This window comes from Rhincodon typus, chromosome 4, assembly GCF_021869965.1.
Source record: "Rhincodon typus isolate 14 chromosome 4, sRhiTyp1.1, whole genome shotgun sequence".
NCBI lineage: Eukaryota > Metazoa > Chordata > Chondrichthyes > Orectolobiformes > Rhincodontidae > Rhincodon > Rhincodon typus.
Genome location: NC_063335.1, coordinates 95,491,518 through 95,501,809, shown reverse-complemented (window position 1 = coordinate 95,501,809; position 10,292 = coordinate 95,491,518). Strand labels below are relative to the sequence as shown.

General features: G+C 40.9%; 2 protein-coding genes across 2 annotated transcripts in view; one reads left to right on the top strand and one right to left on the bottom strand.

The window, feature by feature from the left end:
- Positions 1 to 10,292, bottom strand: part of tg (thyroglobulin) — a 299,968-nt gene that overhangs the window by 87,620 nt on the left and 202,056 nt on the right. The window lies entirely within an intron of this gene.
- sla1a (Src like adaptor 1a) overlaps positions 1 to 10,292 on the top strand; it is a 45,773-nt gene that overhangs the window by 883 nt on the left and 34,598 nt on the right. The gene's annotated exons all lie outside the window — the stretch shown is intronic.

Genomic DNA, 10,292 nt, shown 5'->3' with positions numbered 1-10,292 from the left:
ACACACACACACACACACACACACACACACACACACACACACACACAAGAGCACAAGATATAGGAGCAGAATTAAGCCATTCAATCATGGATATTATGTTTCTCAACCCCATTCTCTCGTATTCTCCCTATGATCCCCTTACTAATCAAGAACCTATCTGTCTTAAATACCTTCAAAGATCTGGCCTTCACAGCCTTCTGTGGCAATGAATTCCACAGTACCACCACCCTCTGGCTGAAAATAATCCTCCTCATCTCAGTTCTAAACGCTCATCCCTTCATTCTGAAGCTGTGTCCTTGGGTCCTAGTCTCTCCTACTGGTGGAAACATCTACTCCAAGTCTATTCTATCCAGGTCTCTCAGTATTTATGCATGATTTGTAGTAAAACTTTTACAGAATGTTCCCAAGAAAAGATAAAAGTAATGACCAAGATATCAATGTAGAGAAACATCTCAGGCATGATCGAATGGCAGAGCAGACTTCATGGGCCGACTGGTCTAATTCTGCTCCTATATCTTATGGTTGGCCAAATTAATGTTTTTTTTTGCATTATACCCTCTTAATTATACACATTTACCAAAAAGAAAAAAATGTCTGGCAGGCATTAAATCTGTTTTCAAAGTAACTCTTGCAAATGAGCATAGCAATTATGTATGTTTCATGGTTATTTTAACAGCATTTTTTTTGTGCAAGGAAGTGAACCCAATGAGAGTTGAAATGACAATGTAGTATGAGAACACAGGTAGAGGTGCTGGATTTTCTTTCCCAACTGTTGTAGGCAAAGATGGTTCTGGCACTGCTAACAAGTAGGGAGTTCCAGAATTTTAACCAAAGGATGATGACAGAATGGCAATATTTTCCCAATTCAGAGTCATGACTACCATAAATTGTAGACATTTCAATACAGCAAGAAGTCACTCATTAATTTCTTAGAAATTACCGTAAGTGTTTTTCTGACATATTCTCTGAATTATTATCTAGGCCTCTGGGTTACTAACCAATCCAGTCTCCTTTTTCAGTGATTGTAGTTTTGTAAGCAAACACATTATGCAGAGGAAAAAAACCAATAAGACTATACCAACATACAAACAAGGAACAAGAGTAGTTCACTCTGCCCTTCGAGCCTGCTCCGTTATTCAATTAGATCATGATAATCCGATTTGAACCTCAACTGCATATTCTTGCATGACAACTAAAAACTTTTCATGCAATTGATAACCAAGAATTTATCTACACTGCTTTAAAAATATTTAAAGGTTCTGCATCCACTGACTTTTGAGGAATTCCAAAGATTCATAAACATCTGAGAGAAAAACATATTTCCTCTTCACTGTTTTAAATGAGCAACCCCTTATTTTTAAACTAGACACCCAGTTCTAGATTGTCCCACAAGAGGAAATATCCTTCCATCCTCCATCCACTCAAATCCCCTCAGGATCTCATATGTTTTCATTAAGTCCCCCTGACTCTTCGAAACTTCAGTGGATATGGTGCAGCCTGTCTAGCCTGTGTCATAAGACAGTTTGTTCATTTCCAGGTTTTAGTCTAGTAAACCTTCTGGAACAGCATCCAACACATTTAATATTCTTCCTTAGGCACAATGACCTGTACTGTGCACTGTACTGAGATGCAGTCTCACAAGTGCTGTGTATAACTAATATGTAATATTTGGAAGTGAATGTAGTGATTGTATTGGACCTCCATTTTGAAGTATGGAAGGCCAGTTGGATAGTGTGTCTTATTCACCAGTTTTACTAAGTTTTCCTTTCAAATGTTGTAAAGCTTGAGGGCTGTCTTAGTGAGAAAGAATTCACCTCTTTTCTCCTCCAGATCTTTGCAAATGATTTTATAACTGTGACCACTAATTGCTAACTCGCTCAGCAGAGGGAATAATTTCCTCCATTTACATTATTAAAAGCCTGTCTGTCTTGAATGATTCTATAGGTCTCATCTTAACTTCTCTTACAAGGAGAACAGTCACAACTTTTCCAACTTTTCCTCATAATTGAGGTCCCTCAATCCCTGCTAATATTCTTGGAAACCTCCTCTGTACCCTTTTTAAGGCCTGAAGTATATCGCCCAGAAATATACCAGCTGAGGTCTAACTAGAGATTTTCAAAGGTATAAAATAAAACTTCATACTTCTGGATTTTTCTCTATTTAAAATTCCAAGTAACGTGCATATTTATTTAATCAATTTATCAACTTGTCCGTTCCCTTCAATGATTTATGTGTATGGATGTTAATGTTTCTATGTTCATACACGATGTACAAAGTCATGCCATTTGTAGAATACCGTTTCTTCATATTAGTCCTCTAAAGTGCAGCATTACATACTTCTTCGTATTGAACTCCATCTGTGGTGTTTCTGTCCATTTTACCATCCTTTTTACACTATCATACTGAAGGCTATAAGCTTCCTTATTATAATCAACTGCATCACTAAGTTTTGAATCATCTGAAAACTTTATAATACTGTTCACACACCTAAGACTATAGAGTTTATTGAAATTGAAGAGTGATAGACCCAAAACAGATCATTATAAAAATACCACTGCAAACTACCTCAGTCTGGTAAACATCCATCTATCCATCAATAAATGTGGAGTGTGGAGCTGGAAAAGCACAGCAGGTCAGACTGCATCCAAGGAGCAGGGAAGTCAACTTTTCAGGCCAAAATCCTTCGTCAGGACTGGGAATGGGGAGGGACACCCAGAAATAAATAGAGGGAGGCGGTGGGGCTGGGTGAAGGGTAGATGGGATGGAGATAGGTGGATGCAGATTAGGGGTTATTGTGTTTGGTCAGTGAGAAGGGTGAAGTGGATAGGTGAGTTGGAAGATGGACATGTTGGGGGTGGAGAGATTTTGAAGTCAATAATCAGGCCATTGGGCTGTAAGCTCCCAAGGTGAATTATCAGGTGTTATTCCTCCAGTTTATATTTGGCCTCACTCTGACAGTGGAGACCGTAGTTTCCCCAAACTTTGTGATTAAGGATGCCCGCAACTGTCTCTACCCGATTTCCCATGCTTCTTCCCTCAAACCCTCTCCCCCAACATCAATAAGGATAGAGTCCCCTTAGTCCTCACATACCATCCCATCAACCTCTGAATACAAAGCATCATCCTCCGACATTTCTGCCACCTACAATCAGACCCTACCACCAAAAAGATATTTCCCTTCCCACCCTTGTCTGATTTCCACAGGGACTGTTCAATCCACGACTCCCTCGTCAGCTTCACACTCTCCACCACCCTTCCACCACACCCGGTACCTTTCCCTGCAACCGCAGGAGGTGTTACACCTCCTCTCTCACTCCCGTCCAAAGCCCCAAACAATCCTTCCAAATTCAGCAGAGATTCACCTGCACTTCATCTACTGTATCCGTTGCTCCCAATGTGGTCTCCTCTATACTGGGGAGACCAAACGCAGACTCGGGGGTCAGTTTGCGGAGCATCTCCGCTCTGCACACACCAGTCAACCTGACCTTCCGGTTGTCATTCATAGAATCATAGAATCCCTACCGTGTAGAAACAGCCATTCGGCCCAACAAGTCCACACTGCCCCTCCGAAGAGCATCCCACCCAGACCCATTCCCTGTAACCCAGCATTTCTAATGTCTAATCCACCTAATTTACACACCCCTGGACACTACGGGCAATTCAGCATGGCCAATCCACCTACCCGTAACATGTTTGGACTGTGAGAGGAAACCAGAACACCCGGAGGAAATCCCTGCAGACACAGGGAGAATGTGCAAACTCCACACAGTCGCCCAAAGGTGGAATCGTGAGGTGTTGTGAGGCAGCAGTGCTAACGACTGACCCACCATGCAGCCCCACTTTAACTCTTTAACTCTCTTTAACTTCACTTTAACACCCCCTCCCACTCCCTTATTGACATGTTCATCCTTGGCCTCCTCCACTGTCAGAGTGAGGCCAAACGTAAACTGGAGGAACAACACCTGATATTTCACCTTGGGAGCTTACAGCACAATGGCCTGAATATTGACTTCAAAATCTCTCCACCTCCAACATGTCCATCTTCTGACTCACTTATCCGCTCCACCCTTCCCACTGACCAACCACAATAACACTCTACCTGCATTCCCCTATCTCCATCCCACCTACCCTACCCCCAGCCTCACCCTCTCTTCTAATTATGTCTGGGCTCCCCACCCCCTTCCCAGTCCTGACAAACAGCTTCAGCCTGAAACATTGACTTCCCTGGTCCTCAGATGTTGTCCAACCTGCAGTGCTTTTCCAGCTCCACATTTATTGACTTTAGCTTCCAGCATCTGCTGTCTTTACTATGTCCATCTATCCGTCAACATTTTCTGCTTTCCGTCACTAAGTGAATCCTGTATCCATACTTTGATTTCCCTTTAACCCACTGCTTCAACTTTCTTAACAAACGTCCTGTATGGTAAGTTGTTGAATGGCTTCTGATCGTCCAGACATGCAGTGTCCATGTTGTGCTTTTCTGCAATTAGTGCTACAGGAATTCTAATATGTGAATCACCCCAATAAGCAATGGGGCCACAATCCAAACTCTATTGGAGCAGCCCCTTGGTATTTCACTGCTGTATCAGCCTGACTTATGTACTCAATTCTTAGAAGCTTGATACCAACTCTGCATGTGTGAGTTTAAAATGATACCACATGATTATGTTTTATTTCAGCTTTAGTTGGAATCATTTTATAGTTGTTGCATTTTAGTATGACACCCTCAGTGTTAGCAACTGGCACATCATATAGTGGACCTACTAATAAAGAGCAGAAAGTTTTACCCAGCATTAAGGATATTAAGAGCTTACATTGTTGCTATGGCACAGATGACTTTTGAAGTAACAGGAAAGTAAACTAACAGAGACAGGGCAGTGTTGTCTAGTTTATTTAACAACACTGTAGTCAATAACACAGCTTCACTATCCCTCTTTATGAACAAAATTGCACTTGGGCTCATTTTAAAGATTATGAAGACTAAAATGTTTCTGCAGAATGTCAGAAAGTATGGAAGGAGACTATTTGATCCATCGTACTTATGGTAACACATTGAAAGAGTTCAATAATTGGTCTTGCTCTTCTAATTTTCACTTACAGTTCTGCAAAATTACACACTTAATGTACTCATCCAATTCACTTCAGAAAGTTATCATTGATTCTGCTGCCACTGCTGTTTAAGATGGTGCCTTCTCAGCAACCACAATTCCCCATGTAAAGTACTTCTACTCATTTTACTGCCAATTACCTAAAGCTGAGGCCATAGGCTCTTGGATAACAAGGTGTAGAGCTGGATGAACACAGCAGGCCAAGCAGCATCAGAGGAGCAGGATGGCTGACGTTTCGGGCCTAGACCCCCTGGCTCTTGACTTCTTTGCTAGTGAACCAATTTCTCCTACATACGCAATCAAAAGGGAAAGTAGTGTAGCGGTCATGTCCGGAACACCAGGTTAACAATCTGCGGTTTGACTTCAATATGACGGATAGTGAAATTTAAATTCATGATTAAAAATTAGGATTACAAAGGTTAACCTAACTGTAATCATTGCTGAATGTTGTAATAAAATCTATCTTGTTCACTAATGCCCTTTAAAAAATTCAAAGCTGGCATCTGCAGCCTACATGTGATGCCAACGCCACAGAAATGTGGTTGGCTCTTTAATGTCCTCGAAATGCCCTAGCAAGCCACTCAGCTGGATCAAACTGCTACAAAGCATAAACAAAGGAATGAGATGGGCAGACCATGTAGCAGCGACCAAGGCACCAGAAACAACAAAGGCAAACACAGCTCTGCAGTAAAGTCCTCCTTGCATTTGGGGCTAGTGCCAAAATTGTGAATGTTGTCCCATAGACTAGTCAAGCAACAACTTAACAGAATTACACTTACAGTCTGTGTCCCAGAGAGTACCATTAACATCACTGGTCGCATCCAGTTCTCATCAATAGGACAGACCCACCAGAGGTAGTGGTATAGCGGTATATAATAGTGAAGGAGTTGCCTTATGCAACTTTAACACATTGACCCCAGAGCCCATGAAGCCTCATGGCATCATGTTCTGCTGATTACCATCTGCTATCGCCTCTTAGCTGATGAAAAGTACTCCTTCTTGTAGAATACCACTTGGAGGAAGCACTGAAGGTGGCAAAGTGCCTCAGTACCACCATAAATGACTGAGCTGACCAAATCCTAAAGGACAAAGCTACTAGATTGGGTATGCAACAGGTCACAAGGGACCCAACAAGATGAAGAAATCTACTTGAATATATCGTTACCAATTTACCGTTTGCAGATGAATCCATACGTGGCAGCATAACAATATAGATAGCCTTTGCCTGGGTGAGGTTCTGATTATAGCAACTTGGGGTTGATGCAGACGGAAAACATTCCAGGAAATTTTGCTGCGAAGGGGCCTTCTCTCCAACATTGTCTTTACCTGCTTTGCGAGGCATAAGAAACCTAACCAGCCGTTATACCTCCTGCAAAGAAAGTCAGATCAGACACTCACACACTCTTTAAAATTATCAATCGCTTCCAGGGAACAACTGCCCTCTGCTTTCTCTCTGTTTATCAATTTTATATTCAAGTCACCACTGCCCTTTTAATCTCTTGGGTTTCATTTCTTCCAGTAAATCTTTTATGTGATGCTTTACCTAACTCCTTTCAAAAAACAGTATACAAAGTACAAAACTCATGAACCTAGAACTCCCATTTAGCAGATTCTTATATTTGGGCATCTCTTTGTAAATCTTAACTATTAAGAATCCTGTAACAATGGAATTCTGTCAAGGTTTGGCAGGAAGAATAGAAGAGTTGTATATTATTTAAATTGAAAAAGACTGCAGAAAGCTGCAACACAGGGTAATTTGGGAATCCTAGTGAGTGAATCACAAAAAGCTAGCATCCAAGATCATCAGGTATTGCAGAAGCAAATGTTCATGATCTTAAAAGGAACAAGAACAACAGGACATGGATTTAAGATGTCCTGCAAAAGATACAAGGGTGAAGTGAGAAAAAACTTTTTTCACTGTGTGAGTAGTTCAGATATGGAATGTATGCTTGGAAATATGGTACAGCCAGGTTCAATTAAAGCATTCAGAAGGGCATTGGATGATTACCTGAATAAAAATAATGTGCAATAATAGGGAAAAGGCAGGAGATTGGCATTAGTTAATGATGCTCATTTATTGAGCCAGTACAGATGGGCCAAATGCTCTCCTGAATTTTGCTAACAATGTGATGGTGGCGGGATTAGATTTTATTGAAATATTGGGAGCATTTTGAGACCCAAAATCACATTTCTGTTGGCTACATACTGACTATACAACAAGAGCTACATTGTCACTTGATGACATTACAGATGGAAAAAAGCACTGTCAAATGGTGAAAAAGGGTAGGATTGCACAATGATGTTTAGAAGCTCTAACTCGATGTTGCTCAAGAATGTCACATAAATGGAGCATGACATCTCTCAAGGGAGCTTTACGGAAAAATAACCCCACCAGTATTACACAGGGGACCTCAATGGAAAGGCGACAGCAAAGCAGCATCACCATACAGCAAAGTGTTTAAGAGATATAAACGCTGCATATTTTTTTGTCCATGAGAAGTGGAATCACATTTGGTTTCCCACACTCAAAGATACCACAGATTTTCCATTTCTATTCTAGTTTAATTTGCATCCTCAATGAAAGCGCAGGCGCATTTTGTCGCCACTTATCAGCTGCATTATGTTAAACGTTAACATGCTGATAAGGCCCGATTTCAACCCCACTTGGTGCAAAGCAGCCAAACTTACAGACAGGGCAGTGAGAACCTCTTCTTTTCCTTTAATTTTACCCAGTTAGAGACAGAGGGATCCTCTTGTGAACGTGCACATCAGAGCTGACTGAAATTTTAACTCCAGGGTTGTGCAGCACAGACTGATGTTATTTCCCTGACAGACCAAACTGGTGGTGAAAGGGATCTGAAGCCAGAAAACAAAATTCTTTCTTTCTTTGTGGGTTCCTTATAAACCCAGATGAGTCCTTGGTGACAGCCTCCTGCTACTTTACATGTAAGTTTTTGATGCTGAATAGGCTTAGGCTGGAGATTGACTACAAACATGCATAGTATTGGGCACATAATAAAGATTTTCAGGATCTCAGCTGCAGGGGATTCTCACTTGGTTTAGGCTTTAGTCTACTGTGTATATTTTTGATAAAATGAACAATCCTCCCTGACTACCATTATTCAAGAGGTAAATACAATTATGTTCCTGAGTCACAGAGGTCAATGCCAGTCTATATTTTGCTCAGCCAGAATAGAAGTAAGAATTTTTTTTTAAATTATCTCCAATACCTAGACAAATGGTTGGGATGATTTGATATAAAGAAAGCAAGAGGAAATAATTTGCATACATACAGTCCCTTTACTTATTTTATTGCATTCAGAATGCAACTATTAAGCGCTTTTGAAACGTAGTCACTGTTGTAATGTAGGCAATGCAATGTCAAACTACACACAGCAATATCCAGTAAATAGCCATGTGCTGATGATAGGATAATTTGCTTGAATATTGTTGGTTGAAGCAATAAAATTGACCAGACATGGGGTAGAAATTGCCTGTTACGCTTCAAAATAGTTAAAAAAATTTATGTCCATTTGAGAGGGCATTTGGGGTCTTGGCTTAACCCCTCACCTGAAAGTCAGCATCTCCTGCTCTATAAGGCAATGATTCTGAGGAGGATAATGATCGCATTACATTGGCTCTATACGTTCTACTGGGATCACACAGTTTTCTAAATGGGGACAAGGTGTTTTATTCTAGCTTTTCGGGTGCAGACATTAGTTTAAGTCTATTGCACAATACACCTTTCTGATATCAAGAAAAGTGCCTTTTCTGTAGTTACTCTTCACGGCATATCCTCTACCACATCACCAGAGAGGCCCAAGTCAAAACAAAGGCAAAGGAATATTGGTTGCTGTGAACTATCTCAAACAATTCTTACTCAGTACCACATAGTGTTAGAGGTGATAAATACCTCAAAGGACTGACAAAATGATCATCTGCAAAAATGCCACACCTCTAACCCCTTAAGTGACAACTTGGGTCTGTGCTCAAATCTCTGCACTGGGGCTCGAACCCATGACCAACTGACTCAAAAAGCAAGAATCATTAAACTGTATTCACACCGGCGCAGGTCCAGTGGTCAATATCTGGCAAAGGTTTACAGCCCCATCTCCAATTTAGATAATTTTTATTTATTGTTGTATTGATCATTCGCCATATCCCCAGATAGTTTGCAGGCAAGCAAACTAGAAATATATAATTTGGCACATTTCACATCATTTGTGTCATCACAACACTTCCTGGGAAATGTCTTATTAACCATTGAGTTTTAAATTTAATGTTGATCTCACTCTTTGCACACCTTCTCTGCAGCCATTGAATGAAGAACCTGGTAATGCATATTCAAAATCTTTGAAGTTGGCCAGGCAAGTTGATGTGGCTAAGAAAATGTAAAGGTTTAGATCAATTAGACCAATGGACTGAGGAGTGGCAGACTGAGTTTAATTTGGATAAATGCAAAGTATTGCATATTGGTGAAAGGAATAAAGCCAGGACTTATACAAGTAGTGGTAGGCCCTGGGTAGTGTTGTTGAACAGAGAAACCTAGAGATTATTGTACGTAATTCTTTGAAAGTTGTGTCACAGGTAGACAGGGTAGCTAAGAAGGCATTTGGCACACTTGCCTTCATTGCTCAGACCACCAAGTACAGGAGTTGATATATCATGTTGGGGTTGTACAGGATATTGGTGAGGGCACTTTTGGAGTACTGTGTACAGTTCTGGTCATCCTGCTACAGGAGGGATATTATTAAGTTGGAGACGGTTCAGAAAAGATTTTCTAGCATGTTACTGGGACCGAACACTTTGAGTTATAAGGAGAGGATGGATAGGCTGGGACAGTTTTCACTGGAGCATAGGAAATTGAGGGGTAATCTTATAAAGGTTTATAAAATCATGAGGGGCATAGATAGGATGAATAGTAAAAGGCTTTTTCCTAGGGTGGGGGAGTTCAAAAGTAGGGGGTGTATTTTTAAGGTGAGAGCAAAAGGATTTAAAAGGGCCCTGAGGGGCAACATTTTTATGCAGATGGTAGTTTTTATGTGGAATGAACTGCCAGAGGAAGTAGTAGATGCAGGTACAGTTACAACATTTAAAAGACATTTGGACAGGTACATGAACAGGAAATGTTTAGAGGCAACAAGGTGCAGGGCTGGATGAACACAGCAGGCCAAGCAGCATCAT